At 41.7% G+C, this 26,896-nt stretch overlaps 3 long non-coding RNA genes across 6 annotated transcripts in view; 2 read left to right on the top strand and 1 right to left on the bottom strand.

Annotated features, from left to right (window-relative positions):
* Window positions 1-5,015: 5,015 nt before the first annotated feature.
* On the bottom strand, window positions 5,016-7,052 carry LOC135304496 (uncharacterized). Its single transcript, XR_010365875.1, has 2 exons — window positions 6,930-7,052; window positions 5,016-5,137 (listed from the first exon to the last, which is right to left on the bottom strand). It is a non-coding gene; the product is annotated as an uncharacterized LOC135304496 (long non-coding RNA).
* Window positions 7,053-7,239: 187 nt separating this feature from the next.
* Window positions 7,240-26,896, top strand: part of LOC135304493 (uncharacterized) — a 91,392-nt gene continuing 71,735 nt past the window's right edge. For all 4 annotated transcript variants that reach the window (XR_010365870.1, XR_010365869.1, XR_010365872.1 and 1 more), the window contains exons 1-3: window positions 7,240-8,159; window positions 17,122-17,181; window positions 26,336-26,455. This is a non-coding gene — a long non-coding RNA (uncharacterized LOC135304493). The remainder of the gene's footprint in view (window positions 8,160-17,121; window positions 17,182-26,335; window positions 26,456-26,896) is intronic.
* Window positions 8,217-11,879, top strand: LOC135304495 (uncharacterized). Its single transcript, XR_010365874.1, has 3 exons — window positions 8,217-8,313; window positions 11,303-11,363; window positions 11,517-11,879. It is a non-coding gene; the product is annotated as an uncharacterized LOC135304495 (long non-coding RNA).

Here is a 26,896-nt window from a genome sequence, read left to right as displayed (position 1 = left end):
GCTTAGCAAAAATATAGAGTACTCAAGGAAACTGTGGCAGTGTTGTCTCTGGAGTTGTTCTCTCTGTTGGGTATTGCTGCACCAAACAACTTTTTTTGATCTTAGGATGGCATGTCTCCTGAAGTAGGTGATTCCAAAATGCAATTTCTTTCCATTTCTCTGTAGTATAACAAAAATAAAAGAAACAAATGTCTAACACTTTTCGACAGCTGAGTGCAGAGTGAGCACCTGAAAGAATGTCAGTGGAAGTCAATATCACCCATAATAACACAATCACTTGTCATATTTCTTTGGGGCTGTGAAGTCCATGCAGCAGAATTTCCAAGAGTTACAACTGGCAGGAATGGAGCTTTGGTCCTAAGCTCCATTATGAGTGATTCTTTGAAAATCTGTATGTTCAGAATTCCCTGTTTAAAGCATTTTTCTTGGTTTCCCAAGTCCTAAAAAGGGGACCACTTAAAATCCAAGCGTGGGTGGAATATGCATATGGGTGATCTTGTGAAGGTGTTGGAGTGCTTGCTGATGATCAAATGTAACTATGTGCAGGAGCTTAAAGGCTGATATTGCAACCATTGCCAGAAGCATTGTGTTACAGACGATTTGGTTAAAAATTTGCAAACAAAAGTATTACAGTCTTTTTGATGTAGAGCAACAGAACAATGGAAACTGAATAGGGCAATGTTTGCTTTCTAAATCTGATGTGTATTTGCTCTTTTTTGATATTATTTTTATGGAAGGTAAAGTACACACATAGACATCTTGACAGAGAAAAAAATTGTTTCCTGCTGCATGAATTTTGAGGCACTGTCACAGCTGAACTGTGCACGTGACAAACCAGAGAGGTGCTCGTGGCTGGTGATTGTGGAGAGTGAGTTGTGCTCCTCAGGAAGTTAGGCTTTCACATGGTTATTCATGATTTTGATTTGAAGGGCAATAAATTCCTCCAGTTTCCTTCTCAATGGCAGCACAACTGGTTTCAATGTCACATAACATCCTGACAAAGGGACACACTGATAAAACAACTGTGTGTAGGGGTGAGCAGTCAGTGCATCTGCAGTAACTGTGTCTGGCAGTGCCAGAACAAGAGGAGCATAAGCCCAATGCTCTGTTAGAGGAGGAGGTGGGATGAAAATTTACAGCCAGAGTTGTGTTCCCCTTAGTGGGACAGCAGAGCACAGTGCACAAACGTGGGGCCTGTCCTTTTCCATGCAGCAGCTTTGCTGTAAAGGTGCTCTAAAAAGCTGGAAGCTTTGCTTTTCAGTTGGAGAAGACAAAAGTTCTGCTTTTACGTTTTAATTTCTCTATTAGCTTGACAGTGCATTGAATTAATAGCTTTCAAGCCATGGGTATTACTTAAATAACTGCTCTCTGTGCCTAAGATGTCATAATAGGTATTTCATTACTGTTGAAGGTCAAGATTGCCACCTTAGGGTCAAAGCACAGATATTTATTCACAGGCCTGTGTGTGATGCAAGCTGTACTGACAATGGACAATGTCACAGAAAGGTGGATGCTCTGATCAGCTGATTGGCTGCCTGCTTACACTGAATACTCAGATCCCTTGCATAAAATGTTTTTGTTTGCTTGTTTTTGTGCTGCTGGACCTAAGCATATAACACAACAATTTCAGCATGGGGTTACCTCACATCTAACTGAAACATGTCTTTTCCCCATTGCCTAGGCTGCTGATTCTATCATGTATATCAAGCCAAATTCAATTTTCCTTTGTCCCTTCTATCCCTTCCAAGAACTCGATGAGGGTCCAGGTCAGCTACAAGAGGGCACAATCATTTTTGCCAGGCTCCTCACAGTACCTCTGTGGCTAGAAAAGGAGCTGCTGAAAGCTGGGTGTGGTTCCCAAGTCTGCAGAAAAACCTTCCCGGGCCAGGGAGAGGGGAGGGACCTCTTCAGTGCTAAAATCAGGGACCACAAGATGGTGCTGCAGGAAAACATTTTCCCGCCAAGGTTTTGGGTTCTGGAGAACTTTATTGATTTCTGCCTTTTACAATGTGGTTCATCAAGTCACAAAAAGGCAGATGGTGTACAATAGAGCAATGGTCACTCAGTAAAAAAGACAACATAATACAGCATATGATGACAAGGCTTTAGGAGACTTACAAGATATACAAACCATTGCTTGTGGCTTTAGCTCTGCTCTCTTTCCTATTGAACTGATAAAGAGTGAAACAAAAGAGCTCTCAGTGGAACATCCTTCTTTATCTTCACAAAGATTAAATAAATACGAGGCTAAACAACTTGGCCTGATGCTTGATAGCTGTGCCCAGGAGTGGCTGCTGCTACCCCAGAGGTGGGAGCTGTGACAGGGCTTCAAGAGCAGGACAGCTCTTTCATCACATCACCCAGAGCCTGCACCACATCTAATGGCAAAGGATTTGGCTTTCTGTTCCCTCTGAAACCTGACCCACACCTCCAGCCACACTCCCTGAGATGAAAAGTCACCATGGTTTTTCTGAAAGCTTTAGAGCAGTATGAAATGGCTGCATTACATTGTGGGTGATTGTGGCAATATCTGGTACTTCTCTCTTCTGACCTTTAGAAAGCTTTCAAAGTCATGAGAATTGAACTTAAAAAACAAATACAGTGGAATGAGAGAATAGGTTTGAACTGTAAAGCTCAAAAATCCAAGGCCAAATACAGAATTGTATTTAAGCAAAATCTCTGTGACTGGGGAACTTGTATTTTTGAAGGACTGGAGTTCAGTTCTGAGGCCTATTTTACCTAGCTGAGATCCATGCAGTGCCAGGTGGTGCAGATAAAGGAGAAGAATGCATTTCATTACTCAATAAATATTTTCCCAGCTTATTTCCATGTAAGGGATGTAATTTTTAAATGTTATGGTTGCTATGATCTTGCTGACCTAGGCTTGGATACACAGCTAAAATGAAGTGTAAAGGTATCCCTGGAAAAGGTGTTTTATTTTCTCCTGTAAGGTCCCAGTAGAGCAACTGATTCTGTCTAACTCAATTTTGCTTCTGGTGTTTGTGCTCCAAAACTTTTTTGTTCTAAGAAAGCATTGGGAAAAAATGGTTTCTGCCAGATGAAAGGGGAAAACTGTCCACAGCTGTACTGCTTTAGCCTCATAAGTTTCACTGCACCGCCTCCAAGTCCCTTCACCAAAGCCATGTTTCTTTCTGCACTGCTTCCTCACAGAATTCACTATCCTGTGTTTCTCCCATCCCAGTGGATAAGCCTCTGAGCACGTGTGTGCTTTGTTCTGCGTCCAGGTAAGTGCAACAGAGCTTCACCCTGCAGCATCTGTTTCTCTGTAGCATCAGGCACCACCTCTGTCCTGGGGGCTCTGGAGGTTTGGCTGTGCCAGCTGACATCCAGGCAACGTGGGAAGGAGAATGGCAATTCCACAGGGAGCTCCCTCCACAAGGGAGTGTGGTACAGATGCTCTGGTCCTGCTGTATCCATCTCCTGCTTTTCAACAGGGTGATTTTTCACTCTGTTAGGCTACAGCTGTTCAATATTCCACCTAGTGTGGGTCATCATCTGAGTCAAAATGAAAATATTAAAACAACTTTCCTTTAGAAAAGGAATCTTCTAATGCAGGTGCTGGGCCTGCCATCAACAGGGCACTCTTGCCCAGGCCCCTCTTTAGGGTTTTACTGGCTCTCCAAGCCGTAAACATTTTCATATTCAAGGTAATTGATACAGCACTAACATGCTGTATGGCTAATACAGGATGGAAAGAGAAAGGACAGAACCTGTGCTTAGGACTCAGGGCACAGCTGGGAGATCCACAGGATTATGCACAGGTATAAAATGATCTTGCATACATTTCCTAATGGGAAAGCCCTACTTCAGTTATATACCCCAGGTAGGCACAGCATTTCCAGAAAGCAATTTCTTCAATTAAACATGGCCTTATGAACTGCAATAGGTCATTGTGGTTGGCTGTGTGATGTGTCTTTTCCCATCATCTTCAAGGAAAAGTTCATTCCTGTTCCTAACATTGGGTGCATTGACAGCTGATATTTCAACTTTTATTTCCCAGATACCAAAGTGATAGCTTTAAATAATAGCAGAGCTCAGTTTGAAGGAAGGAGCTCTTATGGTCTCTATGAAAAATTATCAGAAGCAAGAAATCTTAAGAGCCTGGGGAAAAGCAGCAACTGGGGTGCTCCTTACCCATTGTTTTGATGTCACAGTAGGTGGCCCAGGCAAGCTTTTGAATAGTGCATAAGCATGGCAAGTTACTCTTGTGGTGATCCCCATCCAGAACAGTCCTAGAATGCCATAATATGAGCTTGTTTAAACCATGAAAAATCTGGGGTTAGAGCACATCAGCTAAAGACCAGGCTGTGCAAACTGGAAAGGAAGAGAAGGAAGTTCATGGGGAAAATGACCTTGTGAAAAATAACATGGAGCTCTTCACTAGAGCGCAACAGAATGTTACTCACATTTTCCTTTTGAAATTTATTTTAGTTATATATGAGCACACTAAAAGTCTGTCACAGCAACAAGCTTTTATCTTACCTTTTTATCTATAAGGTTCATTTTAGTTTGAAGTTCTTTTGTACACACAAATACAATTAATCATAACTCATCAGCACAGCTAGCTAGAAAACAAAAGGTTAACAGCAAATTCTGTTTTACTGGTTAAAGATGCTGCTATAGCAGCATTTGCTCAAATGGTTGTTTTACACATGCAGTGGCATCATCCAGTTTAAATCCTGCTGTGTTTCTTTGCCAACAACTGCTAGTGAACATTTGCCCACCTTCCCTGCTGCTGAGTAGTATCAGGATTAGATGCAGGGAGGCGAACAGGCTTACAACTTCATCTGTTGGCACCACAGGAATGCAGGAGCAGAACAGCATGGCAATAGGGAAAACTTTCAAAATCATCAATTTTAAGGTCTTGCCTCAAAATGACTATTTCCTGGTTGGGGGTGGAGGGGGGAGTGGGGGGTGTGAGGATTGTTTTCCCCAGAAGTGCAAGGAAAAAAAAAGGAAAAAGCAGCAAGAAGAAAATCTTTCTCCGATGAAGACATGATGGACATTTGTTTATTATCCAACCTACCAGGCAGGTGAATGCCTCCAAAACTGCATTGGGAAGTAGATTTTCACATGGGTGGACTGCTTGTCAAGAAAACACTGAACTTATCCTGCTCTGTTGGGAATAAAAATTTAGGGAGCTTTAGCACATCTTGGACTTGTTGAAGATGATGGATAGCTTGCAGCAACAGGCATTTTCCTCCCCTCACCAAAGGATGCCACTTTTCCCTCAGTACTTAGCAAAAGTCTCTTTGAATGACATGATTATAGAGAATCACATTCTGAGCAGAGACTGGTAGAGACAGCTGGGTTTTCTGAGCATTTTTATTGGCCTTTGTGTGTGCTTAAAAGCAGCTGAACCCCTACATTTCTTATCTCTGAGGCCGGGTGCCTCTCTGACCTTCTCCATCACTTGTCTGTGCTTATGGGCAGGGCAGGAATGTAATGTGCCAAATGGCCAGAAGACAGGAAAGGTGGCACTGCTCTTTCCACTGAATTGCTCTGCTGGAAGCTCTCACTGTGCTGGTGACATCCAAGAGGGTTGCTCTTGGATGGGCTGGGCTGCACCCCCTCTCCCAGCAGAGCTTTCCCAGCTGGCTGGCAGCAGGGAGTTGGGCTAGGAAGTGGGGTAGCAAGCAGATATTGCTTTTTAACGATAAACATAGCTTTAATGGCTCCTCTTAGGTTTTTAAAGTAGCAAAGTACAGAGTTAAACAAAGAAATAATCTGTCTCACATCCTCTCCTTTCTCGTTGTTTGTCCTCTGTAAACACATGGCAGGCATCTCTGTTATTAACTCTGAGTTTGAGTCCCCTGTGATTTGTCTGATGGTAGTGATACCTCTTCTTTATAGTATTTCACCTCCCCTGCTCAAACAATGCTCAGCTATGGCACTAAACAATCAGCCTAAATTGTGCATTAGCAACTACAAAGTAATTAGAATTTTTTTTTTTTTTATTTTTAGATTAAAATAGATTGCGACAAAGTAGGCTGACAGCTCCAGAGCAGCTGTTATGGTCTGAAGTAACAGTGGTGTATATTAAAGTGCCCTTGACCACATATTTATGCAATAGACCTAATAGCTCTAAATTAGCTGTTATGATCTATCAGTTAAGAAATATATACTGTTCAGAATGTCAGGCTAAACCCTAAGGAATTATTGTTACCCGCTGTAGCAATTTTCATATTCTTATACTTCAACAAACTTTTTTTCTTAGAACAATCACTTTTCTATTTGCTTAATGCTGTTAATAAGAAGCATACAGCCCATACTGAATGACATGTTTGAGTTAGGAAAGTCTGCAGAAAATACTGTAGTTCATTTAGAGTTCTTACAGCATGAATCTCACATTTATGGAATTATTTGGAACAGCAGCAAGAAATATTAACAAGTAACTGAATTTTCCTTGTTTTGTGGTTCTATCTTTACCATCCAGAGGATTTTCCACTTTACTGTGATCTCCTCATGGGTGGATGTTCAGAGCAGGATGCTCAGGTCCTAGCTCAAGGACTGTGAGTAGTGCAGCTCCCCTGACCCTTACCTGCCCCAGCTGTTTTGCTGTTTCAGCACTACTTCTAGATTTAGAGCTGATCTGGTGCTACCTGCAAAACCAGTCCTTTGGATTTCCAAACTTTTTGATCATGTGCCCCTATCAGGGAAATGCTTTTGAGCATTTATCTGCACTACCATACCCTTTAAATTATGAATGTATTATCTACTTGATAAAACACACACACAAAATTTAAAAAGGAGGAGATAAAAATGAAATAAACATGGGGGGGTTTTATTTATATTTTTAGAGATGTAAAAATCATCTCCTTCCTTCCAGCACATTGTCTTGTATACACCTTGAAGGCATGCACCCCACTTAGGAGACCACTGCATTAGTGTAGTATAAGGACACTCACTTCCTCTTATTTAAATATTGTCTTCTGTGCTGGAATTCTCCCTCCATTTTCAGTTGTCCCCACATAGACATCCTAGGCATATAGGGAACAATGACCAATGAGACAAGGAAATGACTTTTTCTCTCCCATTCACTCTTCACCTTGTTATTAAGCCTGTTACAGATATAGCAGCTTAATGACTACTATGACCAAGATGGGTAGATCATAATTATTCTTAGTACATCATGTAGTCAGACTGCTTTAGTAATCCCATGTAATCTGTAATGAAATTTGGGGTTACTCATCATTACAGAGTAGGGAAGGTGTTATCTAGTCCTGCCCTGCAGTTCCATATGCAGTCAGCTGCAGAATCTCATAATTTGTTTCTCCACATTTTATTTTAGGGAAAATTTGTTCATGCTTCCCAGTTTACGGGAATGGCACATGCCTGAGCCAGGTCTCATGCTGGCAGGCATCAAAATCCCTCCAACCTGTGCCTTTCACATCCACACCTGGCTGGTAATTGTCTTCCAGGGTGTGAACTAGATCATGACCCTGCATTGGCCTCCTCCCTGCTGTCACTTCCTAGGCTCAGTGGCTCCAGGGAAATAAAAGTACTCAGGCCAGGGGTTTGTGTCACAGGCTAAACTGGAGGGAGGTAGAGCTTCCTCTACAGACAAAGCTATGAAGGGTCAAAGCTCCCTAGATCTGTTTTACTCATATTTACTGCTGTTGAACAAGGAGACAGTTCTGAATTTAGCCTCAGAGGAAAGAGTAATTATTTCTTTATTCATTCAAACCACCAGCTGGAAAGGTTTTCAGATTTGATTGTGTCCTTACAAATGCTATGTACCTGTGGGCAGCATTGTAGGTAAAACCTACTATCAGTAGATTTCTCTGGCTTTGTGAGGGGCTCCTCCTTATCTTTGAAGGTTTGTTATATAAAAGGATGTTATATAAAAGTATTCTGGAAAGAAGAGGTTTTAAGAAACAGTCTAGAGAAAGAGACTGAGATTTCTGCCTGGAAGGTGTTTGCCAGCAGCCATTTATTGACCGATCCAGGTGAAGATGATGAAGCTGGTTACAATCCAGGTGAAGATGGTAAAGCTGATTACAATCCAGGTGAAGATGGTAAAGCTGATTACAATCCAGGTGAAGATGGTAAAGCTGATGATTAAGCCACTGTATGTGGTGAAAAGAAGGCAAAGAAGAAGGTAAGAGAGTAGACACAGTGTGGATTGTGCATGGAGGGTAAGTGAGACAAATAATAAAGGTGATGGTGTTGAGGAATACATTTAGTGCAGGTAGCTTGGGGTGAGCTGTTCCTGTGTTATTGCACTGTGAATAAATTGCTTTATGGAACAAGCATCTGAGGCTCTGCTGTGGGAACCCTGGGGTCGAGCTGGTGAGGAAACCTGGTCTGACTGGGTGTGGGGGAGCCAGGGGGGACCTGCTGGGTGACTGGAACTGCCACTGGGAGGGACTGTGGTCCCAGCAGTGAGACTAGAGCTGGTTCTTTTGCTGAGTGATTAGACTTGAGGGGAGGAGAGTAAACCAAATGAGCTTATATTGCTTGGTTTAGCCACGCACTTCACTGTGGCTTTGTTCCTTCTGGTGTAGCTTGGTGCCTGCTTTATCCCTCTCACAGAGAGGAAAGGGCAGCTTGATGAGTGCCAGTTGGTTTGTGTGGCCTCCTAGACAGAGTAAGCAACAGAGAGAAGGAAATTAACCCTTGGTGGGAAGAGTGAGAGAATCCTGCCTAGGTGGAGGAGGCGTCCAGGGAAGAGGAGTTCCTGGCCTGCAGAAGGAGGGCTGCTGTTGGATTTGCTCTTGTGCAGGGGAGAGCTCTTGGCTCACTTGTGTGGAAGGGTGGAGCATCCAGCCTGCCATGAGCTCTCTCATGGCTAAAACCAGTGTTTGTTGTGCAGCTAGAGAGCAGCGAGCAGATCTGAGGGAGCTTGGAGTCCTGCCCTTGGTCCCCTTGTGTCAGTCAGTGAGCTCTGTGGTGGAACACAAACCAGTTTGTGACTGCAGCAAGCAATGACTGGGAAAATCAGCAGCTCTCATCTGCTCCAGGGCTTCTTACCAATCCTCTAAATGGCTTTCCAGGACACCTGGTACTTTCACAATTGTGACTTGGTACTAAAATCTATTAAAAAGACTTCTGAGAGGTATGATGTGAGGTGAGGAAGAAGTATTTGTATTTCTGTCATAATCCAAGCAAAAATAATACGTGGTAGATAAAGGTTTGTGACAATCTATTTGTGCTGTTTGTTTAAAAGATGCTCCTTTGTTTAAAATGATGGGGTCTGGGCTCTGAGACCACAAGGGTCTATGTTCCAATGACTTGACCAGTATCATCCTGAAGTATTAAATTCTGCAGCAACATATGTCCTTCATCTAACTGCGAGATGGGCTTGTAAAGATTATATTTACATATGATTCCACAGGAAAATAAAATGTAGACCATCAAAGCTGCTGCAATTAGGGTTTGGCTCTCAATCCAAAATATTTATGAATTGACACTGGTGTTGTAAGTCTCTAACGAAATATTCATTCACAAGTTTGATTACTATAAAAATGTCATTTACAGAAGAAATAAGTTATGAAGAAATCAAATTTCATATAAGAAACCCTGGAAAACAAGACCACAAATGACAAAACATAGTATTTAGAGCCCAGATGGCTGCATAAAATAAATAGCCATTTCCCTGGTGGAAGCATAGGCAATTTGGCTGTGTGAAGCTACAATTCCAGCAGAGATCCTTGAAACAGATGTTAATATTGCTTGTGCATGGAAACTTTACTAAAATGCAAGATGTTCAGGTAACATGAATGCAATAACTGACGACCTCAGATTTCTTTGTCTGTAGGAAATATGCACTTAAAACCATAAAGTGGCTATTGTAGAGCCTGGAATGTAAATATCTGCATATGTGTTACAATAAGCTTATATATGTGGCTGCCTAAGAGGTTTGATACATTTGGTAAATTTCCTTTTGCTGCTGTAACTGGTATCCCAGTGAAATATTTTAAACCAGTAAGAAAAATTAAAGCTGAACATGAATATGGATGGATAGGCATAGGTTCATATAGGCATAGATAAAGGTATAATGTCTTTACCTGTCTAGAGAAGAAAGAAGAATTTAAGCACCTTCTTCATGTCAGATTAACTTTAAAACTGCCCTGTGTTAATGTGTTGTCTTAATCAAGTCTGTGTTATCCCTTGTGATGTACCTGGTCAGGCTAAGGAAGCCTCTAATCTGAATAGAAGCCAGCCCTACTGATCTATTTCTCTGGTGGTTGCATCCCTGATGTAAGCTTAGCCTAAGAAATTACTGCTGGAATACATATTCTGGAGGCAATTCTCAGAGTTTCTCAGTGGAATGTGTTTTCTCCATAGAGTAAGAAAGAAGAGTGACAAAACTTGATTTTGAAAATATCATGGTTCCAGTTCTTCTCCAAGAGCTCTCATGCTGTCCATTTAGTCAATGAGGGGCAACATTTCCCTGAGTGGCAGCAGCAAGGCACATCTCTTGTGGATGGCACTGGTGTAGCTCTCTGCTGGGTGTTCCAGTGGAACCCTGTCCATGGACACCCTAAATACAGACCTTGCACAGTGATTTAGTGTGTCCCTGAGTGGCTCAAGGGAGTGCTGTCATTAGCTGTGGTGCACACAGTATCAGGCAGCAAGGGCCTTGTGTTGAAGCAGTAATGAAGTTACAGCACATACTGAACAAAGACTGCATTAATGCTGCTGGCACTAAGGGAGAGATTGACATTTCCTCCACGAATTCTGGGTGAGCTGTCCAGAGATCAGTGGGTAGTGGTGAGCTCTGAGAACAGGCTGTTCCCCCCTTCCCCTGTTTGATCCAGAGGCAGAGGTTCTGAGCAGGGGGCTTTGCACAACAGCCAGTGGGCACAGCCCATACCCAGACCCTGAGATTGGCACTTGGTTCTTGCTCAGCCCGAGGTGATTCACCCCCACCAGGGTACTCCAAACCATGGGTGCTCTAGGGAAATCTGTCTTTGCACAGGTGTGCTCAGAATCCAGTGAGGACATGCCAGAGCTCATTGCAGTGGGGTCAGGATTGGGGGCAGTGTTGTTAAAACACAGCCTGCTACAAGGCTGAGTCAGCGAGGATTCTGTGTTCTTGGATCTCAGGGAGTGTTTATGTAGGAGCCGTGGTGTCAACGTCAGTGCCTCAGTGTGCTCATTGTCATGATGTCTGGGCTTTCTGGTAACCTCCCAAGATCTGGGCTGACCTTGAGGTCCCCAGAGTAAAGGAAAAGCAGAACATATATCACCTCTCTGAGTAAGATGAGAAATGTCCCTCTCTCCTCAAAAAAATAATATGAAATTCTAGATTCAAATTTTGGTTCTCTTCTACTAGAACAATTTCAGAAGAAGACAGATTTGTCTTTACTCTGTGGTTTGGAGCAACAGTTACTCAGGTGTGTTCCCTTAATTCAAGATACCTCAGTCATCTCCCACATCAGACTAAGTTAAATTAGAAAAAGGAAAGAGAGAAGATACCCTATAAAGATTAAGGGTGAAAGGGCCCTGGTACTTGGAGAGAGATTAACAGGATATATTACCCACTGCAGGGGATTTGATAGCACGTGGCAGAGAGCTACTGTTGGCTGGAGGTGTTGGGACTGCTCAACTGGAATCCATGCCCTCAACACTTTGTGTGGAGCAGCCTCTCCCCTGAACAGGCAGTGGACATGTGCTCTCTTGGTAAAGGGGCTCTGGAACCTCTCCTCAGCCTCACAGTCTGGTTCTGAGCCATCTCATTGTGCAGCTCAGTGACACAGGGGGGATCTGAAAGAATACCTCTTACTGCAACACTAAAAAACCTTTGTATTCCAAGGACTGGAGTCTCTTGGTTGGAGTGGGGGAAAGGGGATAGAGCACTGTAAATCAGAATCCTAAATCATTCACCTGGCTGCTGTCCTTCTAAGTAGCTCCATCTCTGCTACATTTTCCCCATCTGTAATAACAGAAAAATGCCTGTGCAGGGAACTGATAGCTTCAGCTAAAAGTCTAGTATAAAATATACATTTTCTACGAAAGCATCAAAAATCTTTCCAAAAAGAAATAGCTTTATGCTAAATTGCAGTGCCTCTACTGTCATATGATACTGCTTCTCCACCACACCTAAGTTAGCTGACTCAACAAGCTAAACACTGCACATCCAGTATTAATTTCAGCAATCTTGACACCTCTGTGTCATAGTGTTACACTTCTTAACTCAGCTGTCAGCATGCAGTGGATGTGGCAGTACTGTCAGCTCACACAAAATAGGGCTTAGTATCACAAGGAGAGTGTTTGGTACTCAGAGAAATTTCATTTTCACATGATTTCTACATTTACAATAACAGGGGGCTGGGCTTGCCACTCTTATATGTTAATGTCTAGTGCTAATACTGTGTTAAACGAACATGTGATTGCTGATTCTTTCTCTCTAAAGAGTCCCTTTGTTTGATACAGAACCAAAAATTCATTCCTTCAGTTTCAGAGGAACCATGCATCTACTGATAACTCTTTCAGCTGGGACACCTGTTAGTCTGACCAATGAGACAATGAAATCAGGCCAAAATTGCTTTATTCAGTAAAGATAAGTAGATAAAATCACAGGAAATAAAGTCACAATAAATTCTTGTTCCATTCACAGCTGTTTAATGGAATCGCTCCTCATGAAAGCCACAGCTGCTTCAGGGGGCTCTGGAGCTGCAGGAAGGCTTCTCCTAAGTATCCAAGTCTGCCTTCAAAAGTGGCCTGGATTAGAACACCACCTAGAATGAGCAGGGAGTGAGAATTGAGCAGACCACCCTGTGTCCTTTGGTTAGAAGCTCAGCTGAGGGCTCTGGCTGCTGGTGGTCTCAGGCTGTAGCAGACCTTGTGCAGTTTCTGTGTTCTGCTCCTCAGGAACATCAGTAAATTTCCCTGCTGCCAGCGAGCAGTGTCCTTCCTTACGTTTGGCAGAGCTTTGCAAGGCAGACTCTTTGCTTGGTGCATGGGTGCTGGTGGCGTCTTGTGTCTGCAGTAATGAGCCCACACCTTCACAGGTTCAGTTGTGTTAGACATGCACCCAGCTTGTTAGACATGTTGGACAATTCTCCAGCTTGTGAGCACGGTCAGGAGTTAAACAGGCTTTTTTCCCCACTGTACTCACTTGGCTTTTACTGTGAAACTCCACCTTCAACTTATGCAACAACAAAAGGACTTAATTTTGCATTTCTAGATGAGAATAATAAACCCCATTATCTTGTAGGAAAATTGGGAAAATAAGTCAATTAGTGTATTGGAAATTATCTGATACTGCACTGGCAAATACAGAAACAATGCTGGTTTAGAACTTGGACTAAATAATATGCAAAAAGTAAGGCTCTAGACCAGTAATGAACAGTGACAGAAGGATAAATTATTGAATCGTTGCTCATTTAGTGAACATGATTCCTGCTGTGCATTGGATGAAATTGGCCCTGTGGGGAAAATAGAAAGACTAGGATAATTCTTACAAAAGGAGAAATGACTTATGTTTGCTTAGAGAGAAGCTGATATTTAGCATTTCCTCACTCTTGAGTGATAAGTGTGGCCATCCAAAAACATTTCTGGGAATGGTGTGTGGGTGTTTGATTTGGGTTGATTTTCTGGCTTTTGAAAGAGAATGGACTATAAAGCAATTCTGCCCTGAGACATTGTCCTAATACCTGCTGGAGGTGTAAGGTGCTTAAAAGTGCTGAAATGCCTAAAAAAATCCACAGAGATTTTTTTAGCAGTCCAGCTATGGGAAGCTCCCCAGATGATGTTCTATCACCCTCTGCATTAGGAGATGTTGGGGGAGATACAAACTTTGTCCTGAGCAAATGGAGTGCAGGAAATAGATTTGTAGAGAATTTTAAAATAATCTGACAATGGAGCTTCTAACCTGGTGGCTGCAGGAGCCCATTGTGGGAGTCACTAGATGTGGGTGGACACTCAGCAGAGTCCCCACCCTGGTTATTTCTCACTTTTAGATCAATGCAATCAAGGAATGAAGCTGAAAGACTTTGCCATCCTTTGATGAATAAATTGGTTTGTGGAAAGCCGAATAGATTATGACTTCCTAAATGCCAATGGATTTTCATAGGGACAGCATGAAGCAGCCTTGTCTTAGATTTCAAACCTTTTCCAAAATGTATTTTCTGAAATGGATTCACTTGTGGATTTTTTACGTTAAAAAGCAATTGTTACTTTTTTTTTTTTTTTTTTTTTTTTTTACACAGGTTAAATTGTTTATTTCCCTTTATTTCATCCTTGGAAGATGCAGTGCTTTGGCTGAAATTCTCTAAAATGCCCACTGTGAAAACTTCAGCCCAAATAGTTATAATTGAGATAAATTGTAAACAATTCAATGCAGGATCTCCTAATGAGAGTTATCAAGGAATATTAATAATAGATATTATTTCCATCCAAGCCTATAATAATACATGATAGGATATTTAAGGTAAAGAGATGCAAGCACAAAGTGAGGCAAATGTATGTACTCATCTTTTACATTTTAATGGAACTAATTAATGAGGCTGGCATGCTTTTGAAAATGCTTTAATTTATTCTTTGATTAAAAAGTAGAAGTCTCTCATTAGTGCAAAAATATCTTTTCTGAGTTACACTTCTGGAGTGTATAAAACAGATCAGTGCTGATATAAACTGGGAATTTCAAAATTATTGTTTACACTGCATACTATTTCTGCATCATTCATTGTGGATTTACATCATAATTAGTTTGCTCTGTTTTCCCTGCAGTGAGCTTGACTTGAAATGGGAAATTCCTTTGGATTTAACTGTTGCACCTGATTTCTGTAAGACGTGTACATTATTTTATTTTTTATTTCTATGAGAAGGAGTTAAAAAAATCACTTCTGCATTTGATTTATCAAATTACTTCTTTTCAGTTTTGCTAGTCTTAAGCAAGGTGACCTTTGCATTTGTGGAATGGTGTTTTGATAATAAAACATTGCTTTAGCTAGCTCACTGCCTTTTTGCATGTACCTTAATTATACTATTCCCCTACAGACCTCATTTGGGGGGAAAAGGATCTACTGCAGCAGTTTCTCTTTAATGCCAGGTTCTGTAATTAGTATCCTCCTACTTACTCACGATTTTGATAAAACATTAATTGATATTAAATACTGTGAGTGTGTGTAGGGTTGGGGTGCCCAGCTGGAGCTGCATTCATGGCAGTACCAGAGTGGGAGCTGTCCTAGGGTGGCTTTATGATGCTTCTATCCCCAGTGTCCGTTCTGTAGCTGTACCTTTGGATAAATGTGTGGTTCTGATACTTCTCTGTGTCACTTTAATGGATGAAACTTTCCCTAGGCTAGAGGGTTTATTAGAACTTTACATTGCTAAAACACCCCTGAGCTATTGCTAGAATCCTGCTAGCTTTGGAGAATTTGATCTGGGTGTGTTCCACTGGCACAGAGCAGCCCTGCAGCTCCTGTGCCAGCCCTGCCCTTCTTGTCCTTCCCCTGTGGCTGGAGCAGGAATGTCCCAGGTCCCTTCTTACAGCTTCACACCTGCAGGGCAGCAGAGGAGCTCTGGGTGCAGGCTGAGGGGTTCCTGCTCTCTGCCAGCTGCACAGGTCCTGTGTGTTGGCCTCTCTTACATCCCTGGGACTGGCAGGGAGGTGAGGAGGAGGAGAAGGAGGATGGTGGGGTGACCCCTTCAGAGCACCGAGCTCAGCCCCAGAGCAGCCGTGACTGCTGAAACCCCACAATGGCTTGTTGCTTTCAGGCTGTCCTTTTCCAGCTTTCTGCCACAGAAAGCTCAGACTGAAGTGAGTTTGCAGGCTTCCTCACCCTTCCTTACCCCTGTTGGGGAAGATGGTTGCAACAAAGGGGGAAGATTTTCCTTCTAGAAGGGCAGGATAAGATCCAGAGCATCTTGTAGGCTAAGTAGAGCAGATGGGAAGCACACTGCTCTGCCCTCCTCAGCAGGTTAGAGCCTGGTGGCTTGTGTATGAGATTTAATGTGGATATGAATAAATAATAGAGAGAAAGGGAAGAAATATTTGCTCAAAAAGGAGTTTACAGAATGATATGCTCCATTGATAAATCAGTCCAAAAATACCTCCTCATGGAGACTCATTTTTCAGCTCCTTTGACAGCAGCTAATGTCCCAGTTTGAAAGGCTCTCTGGATTTCAATCCCACTGTTCCTTCCTGTCCCAGCAATGTTACATATCCCAGTTTACTAATACAGGGCTCTTTCTACATAAGGAAAATAAATGAGCAATTTAGAAAGGCTGACCAGAGACAGCTCATCAAAGAGGAGTCCAGAGCTATGTGAGTGGCAGCACTATCTTACACATTCTATAAATACTGGTGTCACCCCATGCACATCTTCCTTGGATTTTGCATTTATTTCTCCCTATATTATACACCAACATGGGTAGCAAAATATGAAAAAGAGGAGACAGCCGAGATTAGGGGCTGGAAACATTTTCACAGCAGTATCTTGTCAGCTTTCCAGCACACTCTGACTTATCGAGATCCAAACACTCACAGCTGGTGCATATTTTAATGCCAAATGACTGGCATGGCTGAAATTGGAATTCACAGTCTCTCAATGCACCATACTAGCGCATTTAGTCAGCACATTGCTTTTGTGTGACTCTTTTAAAGTTAAGTTACATTTCAATGAGGGTATTTTTATGGAGGCGCTGTGAACTTGCACGGAAGAGTGTGTGGCTTGGGGTGCCAAGTGGTTCTATGTCTGATTAAAATTAGAAGTAAAACAACATGAAAAACCCTTCTAATTTACTGCCCTAAAATTGTCAATTAGAGCAGTGCCAAGCAGTCTGGCAAGAGCTCCAGTTCTTCCAAAAGGCAGAAGAGCAGTGCCAACTCTGAAGCAAAGGAAAGCGGAGGAAATATTTGTCAACTCTATCCAATAACTGGTCACATAATAATTGGGCAGTAAATTCTCCAACCTGAGTTGTTTGGCTGATGATTGAGAAAATGCCTGTTTAGAGGCTGGGGAAGTTGGGGTTTGCTTAAATGTTTTTTGGGTTTGGTTTTGGGGTTTTATTTTCCTTTTATTTTTTGTGGGGCTTTTTTTTCTTTGGAGTTTCTTTTTGGTGTAGTTTTATTTTGAGTTTGTTTTTTTTTTTTTTGGTTTTAAAATCTTTTCATCAGTGCATTCTTTTTCATTGGAATTGTGATAGGTTGCTGTGTAACTGTGCTGAGATGAATGTTCTACACTGCCATGTTTCCTGAGCAGCTCAGTAAGTAATGTTGCATTGTCTATGAAATTTGAAATAACCATCAATTTCCCACATTGACACTAGAGAAAAGGTTTTGGGACAAGCTGCTTTGGCAGGGTGATAGCTGCTGTATATCCACCCTCTGAAATTCACTGGCCAGAAACATGAATTGTGGCCTCCCAGTACCTGAAGGGAGACTACAAGAAAGATGGAAAGGGATTATTTACAAAGCATAAAGTGACAGGACAAGGTGGGGGGGGAGGTGTCTTCAAACTGAACAGAGAGTAGATATAGATTGGCTATTAAGAAAAAAGTCTTTTCTGTGAGGGTGATGAGGCCCTGGCACAGGCTGCACAGAGAAGCTGGAAGTGTTCCAGGCCAGGTTGGATTGGGGCTCTGAGCAAGCTGGGGTACTGGAAGGTGTCCACAGCAGGAGGTGGTGATCTTTAAGGTCCCTTCCAACCCAAGCTTTTCTATAATTCCACTATTTCCCTTTTAGGAATTGCATTTCAGGCTTGCAGTAAGACCTTGCCTTGACTCTGAGCCTCTGAACATGGACAGGAGTCCCTGTGGGGTTGTGGTCCATGGCCCAAGGGGTTCTGCAGCACAGCTCTGGATCTCTTGGCTCTAGGGGGCTCCTTTGGGATCATCCTTCTACCAGCATTGCTGGGAAGGGTTGTGTCATGCAGTCCTGGGTGTTTGGGGGTAGGCTTTCACAGATTTACAATGTCCCAGACACTGTCTAAATTGTTCTAAAGTCATGGAGCAACTCAGATTTTGTTCATTAACATTCTTGCTAGGCTATGAAATTAGTTGAATTCAATTCAATGGAAGCAAGATCCCAATATGAGAGATACTTTTGAACTCTCTAAATCTACAAGAGTTTTTTTTATGTCCTCCATATGTTTGCAAACAATTATCACACTTGAATAATTTGACACAGAGGGTGGCAACAGATCAGCCAGCACTTCCATTATGTCCCAGATTGGGTATTTTTTTGACCTGCTATATTTGCTTTTCTTTTTTAAAAATTTTGTTCCTAATCCTAGATTTCAGAATTTCCTAGATTTTCTTAATGGCTGCAATAGGCTTTAAGGATGAACAAAACAAAATTTAGCATATGTACCAATGTTAAAAACTGATTAATGAACCATCCTCGAAAAAAAAAAAAAATTGGGGGTGGGGAAGGTGGGTGGAACCACAATACAGAAGGTAAATTATGACTCTATCAAGAGCAGAGTTAAGTCTGGGCAGTTATAGAAGAACATGTGGAAAAGAAAATAAGCAACAGGTGGCACAGGACACAAAGAGGAACAGAGGTATCTGGGCCAATGGTCTCTCATGCTGTGCTGAACAGGGTGAATAATCCCTGGCATTAACTTCTTTCCTTTCCTGTGTAAATCTGTGCCAGGGAAGAAAAAGATGTTTGCAAGAGTGACAGGGGGATATGGTCAAACTCTGAAGAGCAAGTGGAAAGGAGAGACAAAGGGAAAGGACTTTAACTTGTCTCCTAATAATTGGGATTTGTTTTGGTTTGTGGGTTGTTGTTTTGTTTTGGGTTGGTTTTTTTTTTTTTCCTGGGAGGCTGGTCTGAGAAAATGAGAGCTGGAGCAGCTGGCATTTGTGCCTGGTCTGTGTCAAGCTCCTGCCTCAGGAACAAGTGAGGTTCAAAGCTGGGGCCTCAGCACATCCTGAAGTCTGACTGCCTGTAAGAAAAAACAATCCACAGTGTCCAGTTTTCTCTCCTGGAGGTTCCAGGTGTGTGCACCTCACAGAGATATTTAGGGGTGTTTCACTACCTTAAAAAAGCAAGATCAGACTGTGAACAGTGTATTTTAGTGTTATTCTCAAACACAATGCACATATGCCATGAGGCAATCGCAGTGCTCCAGTGTGGGGTACTTAGCCTATGTTAGATTTAGATTGGTGCCTCCCAGTGTTATGGGACAATTTGTTAAGGTATGAAATTGTAAGAAAATTACTTTGCACCCAGTAATTGTAACAAAGTTATCACGAAGACACCTTTGGCACTCAAGAGAAGCTGAAGCAGCACAAGGACCAAATTGTCCCAGTTCTCCACCTGCTGCCTGCAAGTCCCATCCTGCATGAGTGCAGAAAGAATTATTGTGTTCAAAAGGCCAAGCCCCTACCACATAATCTGGGACAGCTGCATGTTTTGGTACCAAGTTCAGTGGGAGCAGGAAAAAGGGCATGATGTGTCAATAAAAAGGTTTTGGCTTAAACATTTGCATTTTAGTCTTTATTTCAGGCTTGTGTTGCCTTCTCAGGCTCTCTTATTCCAGCATCCATTCAAAAATATAATATTTTCCAAATGCAGTTCTTTGCATGTCTCTGGAATTGCACCTATTTAATGGGTTTTAACATAATTTATTACCAGTAGAGAGCAGTCTGAGATTAGAATTAATATCAGACATTGCATGAGGAAAATACTATGGTCGAGCCATCCATACAATATATATTGCAGAATTAAACTGATTAATTTTTAAGCATACATCATATATATTTCTAAAAGGAACTTTTTTTTGCCAATTGGGTCTTTAAAGAGCAAACATTTGAAAAATTTGTATATAGCATAAAGTGAAGGTAAACATGATAGTGTTCTTTCCAGTTTGAATTTTAAAGGTGTGACTGCTGGAGACCACATTTCTGTCTTTGCCTTATCTTGTTTAAAAACAGATCTGTTGTAAATAGTATTTGTGGTTCATGGTTTTCCTTAGTTTCTAAGCTTAAAACTTTCCTTGGTGGACAGTGTGTAGGGCATTATATTGTTGTCTTCATTTCAATTTGCTTCCATTATTTTTAATAGTTTTCAAGTTACAAACATAAAGCCTGTTTTTCATCAGTAGCATCCTGCAGAGTGTTTAATTCATACTGCTGAAAGATGTAAGAAATAAGAATCATTGCCAAAATCAATAAACTGAAGTATTGACTTTCAATCCTGTCCTGTTTAGAAGGCATTAATCTACATTATAAATCATGTCATCATTGCAAATCTGTCCCTCTTGCAGTTTTCATCATTTTTTTGGACCATGCCTTCTAGTTACACTACCTTTTTTGGTGGGCTTTGGTTTTGGGGGTTTTTTTGTACTGTAAGGGATTGTCTTCAAATCCTGTCTTGTTTTATTGTTTCACCCTAAAAGTTAGTGTTCTAATTTTACTGCATTATCTAGAAGACATATGGGGCTGTTAAGGGTAGATCTCCAAAATCTCTAACTCCTGAGCTGAGTTTTTCTGGAGGCCAGAGCAGCAGTGTACCTAGCTGCACCCAGAGAAAGATCTGCTTGTGGTGCACAGTAACCCTCAGTGCCTGGAACTGAGTCTAAACAGATCTGGGTTTATTTTTATTTTAATTTTTTCTTAGGTTCCCACTCTCTTAAGACTGGACCTCACTTCTTGTGCACTTCTCTGGTTGCATGGATGGACATCTTGTGCCAGGTGGGGAGGAGCTCTCCTGCTCTCTCCCATGGAACCTGGGCAGGCAAGGGCAGGGCTCTGCCTGATCCACCTGCTCCCTGCACAGGGCAGGGCAAGACCATAAAGTGCAGCTCAGTCTTATCACATGAGCCTCATACATGTTCAAAACAAACCAGTGCATGACTGAGAGGGTCATGTGTGGATGGGCAGGTGGCTCAGCAGGAGAAAGCGTGTGGGAGCAGAGCTGAATCCAGAGTGTCAACACCTGTCTCTGGAGAGATGAAAGAGTAGGTGTGCCCTGTGTACAGTCATTAGTGTAGGAACAAAGAAGCATGACCCATCCCTCCAAATGTCTAATCCAAGGCAGCTGCTTTCATCACAGCCTTTTGAGACCTCTCCAACAAAGTTCAGCTTGCTTTCAACTCCACCAGATATCAATAAGCCCATGTGGGTCTGCAGGAATCTTTCTAGGCACAAGAACTTACTGATAACACAACTTCATTTGCATGGAATCATTTAGTTCTTAAAGCCATGGAAGGTGGGTATGGCCTGATGAGAAGTCCTCTGTTTGCAAGGCTTGGTGGGATAAAGTGAGGTCAGCATGTTTTATTCACAGACTTGGTGATGTTGGAATGGTAAGGGAACAATACCAAATGAGGATTTGGTTTGTGCACTGGCTGTCTATAGAACCCCAGTGCATCCATATGAGGAACAGCATAGATTAGTGATGTGTTGAACTGTATTATTCACTTACTTTGTAAGCTCCTAGGAAACCCACTTGGGAAGTGGCTGAATTTCAAGGGGATAATGAACAGAAGTTCTAAAGGAGCACAGTTACAATAAAAAGAGAACATAAAAGTTAAGGGAACTAACTGGGTTTGGTTTCAGGTTGAATCAGAATTCATAATTTATCCCCACCATAATATTTTACTTTATTACTGCATAGCAAGGATGCACAGTGTTTGGTTTTTTGTCTGTGTTAAATTGATACAAACTTGAGGTGTCAAGACCTTTTTGTCTTACTGCCAAAAATACCAGTGGGGCAGAGATACACAAAAAATTTTACATAATTTAACTGTGTCCATAATCTTGCACTAGTGTGCTTATTAGCCTTTAGTCAGAAACTAGTTTCATCACAGTTCAATTTTTTTTTTTTTTCTACAGAATGCGCTGTAATTTCAAAACCTATACAGAGGATTAAATAGATAATCACCAGCAATCTGACTCCAGAATTCTTGTTTATATATATTAGTAGGTTTTCCTATTTGAATGATATAAATAGCCAAGGCAGAGACCCAGCTTGCAAGAGCCTATCTGGGTCTTTATCACAGAGCAGGAGCTGTCACTCGATGGGTGCGGTTCACTTGTTTCTTTCATGTATTTCTTGCTCTGGCTCAGCCAAGCCCCATCCCATGAGAACTTGTGGTTGCTGTTTTTCTCAGTGCTTCCTTATCTCAGGTTCCAGGGTTGGCTTTTTTTAGCTCTCTTGTTGTGTTGCAATCTCTCCACAGACTCCCTGAAATACGGTGCAATAGGGCACTTGGCGGGCATTGTTTGACTCGGATACATTTTACCTCTCTGGTTTTGTGCAGGAATTGATAATTAAAGATGAGAGGCTTATTGCTGCAGCATAATGTAGGAATACTTTGGAATCAGAAGGCAGGCATCACAGCACTCAGGAGGAAATGAAAGTTCAATAATGTCCACATTATTAATCACTTGCATTGTTTCTCTCTGTGACAAAAACAATCTGTATTTTCTACAGCTCTGCATGAATATTTACATTAAATAAATCAGTGTGTTCTTTTAACAATTTCCTCTTAATGGCACTGTTAGGAGCTCCTGTATAGGAATATCATTTGTGGAAAAAATACTTATATCTAAATTCTCCAGAAATAAAATAAGAATATCCATTTGAAAATATTTGCCTAAATGTTATGTGTAATCTGTAAAATATAAATTCTTGGAGATGTAGATTGCCTTTTATTCTGTGCTTGTAAGGTACCTAGAACAATAGTGTCATTGTAAGTGACTGTAGTTGAATAGGTATTGAAAACTAATATTTCAACAGCCACAGTACTCAAAATGTGTTTTGAAAGATGATAAATAACAGCTCTATTGCAAGTCTGTAGTTGGTAAACAATATAAAAATAAAAAATATGACACTTCTCTTGCCTCTCCTGTGCCCACACAGTCAAAGAAAACATAAAACCCTAAACCTAGGGAAAATAGCATTACAAAATATTCTGCTAACAAGAAATAGTGTGTAGTAACTTGGCTTTATCCTTGTGTATGCACGTCTTCATCCAGCCCTCAGTTAAGGTTGAATGTGATACTTCCTCTCTTGGAAAACAACACTGACGTGTGTTTAGCGTAGTTTTATCTTAAATATGGAATATGAACAGTGCATGTAAACCCAAGGGTGATGGCAAAAATTGCTGTTCAGAGAGCTGGGTAACAGAAACAGCTTTGGGGATGGGCAGTGGGCCTGGATCTCCATCTCCTGCTCAGGGGGCTCCTCTGTGGCTCCTCTGCTGCCTGTGCCCCTTTGGGGTCAGCATCTCCTTTGCAGGGCACCAACAAGCAACAGGGAGGAAAGCAGAGAAGGAAGGGGGAGCCAGTTATGAGGTTTCTGCCTCAGTGAAAGCTCCTTTTCCTGTGTCCCCACCTGGATGGTGTGAGCAGCAGCACTGGTGATCTTGAGAGGTCATGTCAGGGCTGAGCAGAAGCACAGCTGCTCCATGCAGCCTGCTCCTCTGGCAGAATGGAGAAAATCCAGGAAGGAGCCCATGCTGCATTTATTGTGGCAGTTCCCCCACTTCCCTTCTTTGATATCTGTCCTTGTCAAGGATGGCCAGCCCCTTTCACGGGCAATTGGCCTCAAGGGGACTGCTTGTCTCTGGGGAATTGCATCTGTTTGCTTCATCTCTCTCCAACTCACACTCATCTATTTGCATGCCAATCAGTTTTTCCTCTTTGAGGGATATTATCTTTAAGGACTGCCCTTTTGTGTATGGCCCTTCCCCCTTCCTCAGGCCCTACAGCCATGTGGGGACATGCCTACTTTCTCTTTCCTTCCTAAGGAGTTTCCCTAAACAATGAACAGAAACAGGAAGCCACTTGCAGTCTCTTTTCCCTTCCCTTTCACTGGAAAGCATTAGGGCTTTTTTTTTACACAGTGACCTTGAAGTAGCCTTCCTTTCCCAGCTCAAACTGGTAGTGGTGATTGATGTACCTTTGAGGGGGGGGCAAAGGCAAAGAGGAGGTGAAATAATAAAAATGAAATAAAATAAAGAAAAAGAGAAAAGAAAATCTGCCCAGACTGAGGAATTCAGAGATGAAAAGAAAGGGGAAAAAAAATCCAACCCAAAAAAGCAAGGAACCCAGTTCACCTGTATAGGCTTGAATGTCTCTGAATAGCTACCCCATGGAGGTGTGATTGCTCTGTATTATGCTCTGTAGGTCAGAGTCACTGGGTGACTGAGAGCTTGCAGTCAGATGCCTGGGGCTTCCTCTTCCCACAAAAGCAGTAGGAAAAGAAACAAGGATTTTTTATGAAACCAGAAAATTACAGTTTTTTTCTACAGGCTTATCTTAAAATGTTACTCCTATCAGCATCAATGGAAGAGGCTTGAGTAAATTATGGCCATTTTCAGGAGTGCACACTTATCCAAAGGTGTTCAGCTTCACTTTTTCCTTGAGTTCCTGCTGACAAAACTGCACTATGTAATGGCTGAGTGTCAATCACCAGCAGACGCTGCCGTGTTCAGCAGAAAGTACTGAGCAGCCCTGAGAGGGGGTGTTTAAAACATGAGCAGCCTCAAGAAATAACCAGTGTGTCTTGCTCATTCTGATTTTGACTTTGCTTTAATACTTTATTTACTTGTTAATTTTACCCTCTAAGCTGCACTATTTAAAAACACCTTTAATAAAATACCTGATTAAAGGTTATGGTAATAAGCACATTATAGAATTTCAGGGCTTGTCAAGTGTCAACATATAAGTCAGGTAGTTCACTGTGTCTTTGAAACACTAGGAAATTATTTCCCTCAGACAGATGAGGACAATGCTGACTAAATGACTTGCCAAAGTCCTCCAGTGTGTCCAGCTGAACTGTCTCCTGAGCTTGCCTCATAATCAGTTCATCACCTTGGTAGGAATTTCTGTTTAATAGAGTGTTCATTTCCTACAATGTCATTTGAATTTTTCTGCTCTCATTGAGTTGTGCTCATTTATCCTCTCATTTTTCCAGTCTTACAAAAGTGTGCTTTCCTGGGTCTGGCTGAGGGTTTGAGGCTCCCAATTGCTTTTATGCAAACAGGTGCATTCTGGAAGCAAGCAAAGAAGGAATGGTCCTTTTTGTTCCCCAAACCACAGAGATACAAAATCAACTGCCAAGAACATGTTTGCAAGTGAAATAAACTTCTTGCTTGTCTTTGCTGTTCTTGACCTGACTCCATACTGGTTTTATTAATTTACTCTGGGTTCTTAATTTGTCTGTTGTGAAGTCCCAGCTCTTCCACAAATGAGCTGTGGCTGACCCTGCTAAGCTCCTGCTGGACATGGCTGTCTGCAAATCTCAGCACCCTGGATTTAAAAACAGGCAAGATGAGAGCTCTGATTATCTTCCTGAACTTAAATACAATCTGGTCTGTTCACATGCCTGTTACCAGTGTGAAGAATTTATTTTAGTTACTGAAACTGGCTCCTTTTGAAATACAAGGAACATTTATGTTTGTCATGAGACACCTTATTCTCTTTGCACCAAGCATTTTTGAAACCTGCTTCATTATGCAAGCTCTATGGAGAACCCTTTGGAGAACAATTATGTGCTATCTAAGGTATCATGATAAATGCTGGATACAATAACTCCTAAGTCACAAAAAGCATGAATGCTGCCTTTCTTGATGCCTTGTATTTCTTGCAGCTTTACATCCAGATGGATTTCCTCATTGTCACTGCACGTTAAACTCAAACCCATAGGGATTTTTCCATTAGGCACTTAACTCTTTCTGGGTCAGTTCAGCAGGTATTTCCCTCCTGCAGCTTCCTCTGTTCCACTAGAGGTGTTCATCACTCCCATTAATTCAGATTCTTTATGTGGGATCCAAACCAAACAAACCAAACAATGCTCTTCCCGTTCTTGAGAGTGTACTCTCAGGGAGATTCTTTTCTGAAACCAGTAGTAAGCAGACCTCTCAGCATTTTGCAGAGATTAATGAATTTGTCTTCCCAATGTCCCCCAGAGGCAAGAAAGCTTTTCACAAAAAAAAAAAAAAAAAAAAAAAAAAAAAAAAAAAAAAGAGAGAGAGAGAGAGAACTGGGAAGCCAGTGAGATAAATAAATTTGGTGAAATTGCCAGTAGGGGCAGCGGCACAGAGGTGCCATGCTCTGACTTAGCTCACAGTCCTTCCTCACATAAGAAGTCATCTTGCCAGGAAAAAGTGCTGTTTCTGCTCTTAGGAGTAAATTTGCTATTTAGCCTGGAATACAGCCCACATGCCTTCTTACAAAGGAAATTAAGAAACTATCCATTCCCAAAGAAATAGGTAATTCAAGGCAATAGCAAATACAGAACATGAGAGGAGATATCTTTATATTTACAGGTGTCCAGGGGACAAGATGGGGAGGGTTGAGGTCCCAGTCCAGGTGTTCCTCATAATGATGAACAAAGTTAGGTCCCTGGCAGTATGAAGAGCTGCATATATGAAAGTTACTGATCTCCTGGTTTCTTTTTCAGACTTGGATGTGTTGGACCTCCAAGCATTGTGAGTTACTTTCACCAGGATATTTTTTTCTTGCTATGAAGGATAAGGCTGAACTTTGCTGTTCTCTCTGTACCTTTGCACTACTGGAACAGGTATGCTGGAAAAATTTCTTATATTTTCCCAGGTCGATGTGCAAGTAAATCAGAAAAGATTATTGAAGTAATAGAGAAGCAGGGTGTTTATTACTCATACTTGACTGAGCATGTTTTACTCTCACAGATTTGAAAGGTTTTTTAATAGAAAGGGACTCTGTTTTATCAGTTCTCAGATGCTACTGTGTTGAATACAGTTTTGTACCCCATCTAGAAAAGGAATCTGGGGCTCAAACTTAGCTCTGGCTATAATCTGTTTTGACCTGCCAGCACATATTGTGACACTCCTTAATTACACATTTCTTCTTTCTGAGGGCTGAGGAAGCTTAGGAACATCATTGTTTTCTGTGAGGGCAGGATTAGGCCCAAGTGATGCCGTCTACTTTGTGGTGATTTTTAAATGACCTTTTCAAATTCCTCCAATTAATTAAATTTATTTCA

This window comes from Passer domesticus, chromosome 7 (genome assembly GCF_036417665.1).
Source record: "Passer domesticus isolate bPasDom1 chromosome 7, bPasDom1.hap1, whole genome shotgun sequence".
In the NCBI taxonomy this organism is placed as follows: Eukaryota; Metazoa; Chordata; class Aves; order Passeriformes; family Passeridae; genus Passer; species Passer domesticus.
Note: the sequence above shows the minus strand (reverse complement) of the source record. Positions and strands in the feature narration are given on the sequence as shown.